Source organism: Etheostoma spectabile, chromosome 16, assembly GCF_008692095.1.
Source record: "Etheostoma spectabile isolate EspeVRDwgs_2016 chromosome 16, UIUC_Espe_1.0, whole genome shotgun sequence".
Taxonomy (NCBI): Eukaryota; Metazoa; Chordata; class Actinopteri; order Perciformes; family Percidae; genus Etheostoma; species Etheostoma spectabile.
This window is the reverse complement of record NC_045748.1, coordinates 2,124,547-2,126,166: the sequence shown is the minus strand read 5'-3', so window position 1 is coordinate 2,126,166 and position 1,620 is coordinate 2,124,547. Positions and strand designations below refer to the sequence as shown.

General features: G+C 41.4%; 1 protein-coding gene across 1 annotated transcript in view; it reads left to right on the top strand.

The window, feature by feature from the left end:
• The window catches only part of adra1ab (adrenoceptor alpha 1Ab), an 11,433-nt gene that overhangs the window by 7,687 nt on the left and 2,126 nt on the right, over positions 1-1,620 (top strand). The window lies entirely within an intron of this gene.

The window sequence follows — 1,620 nt, the reverse complement described above, 5'->3', positions numbered from 1 at the left end:
ACAATGGGGATGTTAGCAGGGATGATTTAATTGCAGGCAGAGTCATTTATATGAAGTAGTACAGACTTTGACCAGCTAATTTGAAAGCATGATAAGCTTCCATACTCGTCACATAGGGATAGAAGGTGAGGAAGAGACTGAGAGGAGTTTTCTAAAAACAAAACAAAAATTAAAAAAAATAGTGAGAGGTGATGCTGTGTATTACAAATGCATATTGGTTGCACCATAATTGATTGGTGAATAGCTTGAGCCAGTGGCTCTAGAGAAATAACAAATAATGTAGGACTCAAGGGGCAACGTTGGTGGGAAGATCTAGAAACTGTAAACAAAGAGGAGGTGCGTCCGGTTAAGACTCAGGCTAAAGGGTTAGAATACAAAACTTTAATCATACCAAGGAAAGTGTTACCAAAGCCCACCACCTCTAAGACTGACCACAGAAACGACCACTCAAGCCTGTCAAAGGCTTTCATTCCGTCAAGAGAAAGAAGTGACATTGAGGGTCCTACTGTCTTCTGTCGCATCAGCAATATGGAGAAGGAGTCTAAAGCATATCGGAGTTGGAACCATATAATAACTATTTGGCAAGGTTGGCCAGGAGCTATACTTTAAGCCGCTACCTCTGTCTAGTTGATCACCAAAATCATTTTTTTTTTCAAGCACTTGAAAACCCAAAAATCACTAAAGCATATGCCATGCAAACAAAAACTAACTGAATGGTCAAAGTTGTGATATGAACATTTAAGGGTGTGTGGAATATTCAACCTGCAAGAACTCATTCCCCCATTAGAAGTTGCCGTTAGCAGGCTGATGATAGCCTTTTAGCTGCACAGTGAATTCAATCACTTTTTCTCAGTCTATAGCTAGCTGACTGTTAAGTAGTAAAGCTGACAAGGCAGCAAAACATCTTTTTTTTAATCTGTAGTTGACAAAATATGTAAACTTGCCACCGTAGGAACAGCAATTAAATAAACTTTAAAAACGAGACACTATTTAACCGTCATGGGTTTATTTTAGTATTCCAACAAATAGCAGTGGTAAGTTCCCCAGAGAGGGTAGGCAGAGTTAACGCAACAGACTTGCTTTTAAACTCAATTTTGTGTGAATCAGTCTACTGTTTTTTTCCGCTTTGTGCTAGCGCTGCGAATAAACGGTAACTACGATTCCTACTTTACTGTGGCCGAACAAACAAAAAAAAATAGCAATGACTACAGACGGTGAACAAACTAGGGAAAGTGAGCCATTTATAGCCAGGATGAGTGTGATTAAATGTCAAAGTAAATGTATAGGCAGGCTTACAGGAAGGCAGGCAGATATAAGGTCCTAGGTTCAGGTTTTGGAAGCTCGAAAGATGAAGAATTTGTCGAACTGGCTGGAAACAAATAGACAGTGGCCTGTATGTGACCTAAGAGGCTGACGAGGGAATGACATGCAGGTGAGCGGGTAAGGGAGGTGGGAACAGGTGTGCAGACAGGGAAGGGCAGTCAGGTAATGGGGAAAGGAGGGAAAGTCTGAAGGCATCTGATGGATGGATGGCAAATAGCATTAAAGGGCCCTGAGGAATAGGGAATGTGAGAGGAGAGAGAGAGAGAGAGAGAGAGAGAGAGAGAGAGAGAGAGAGAG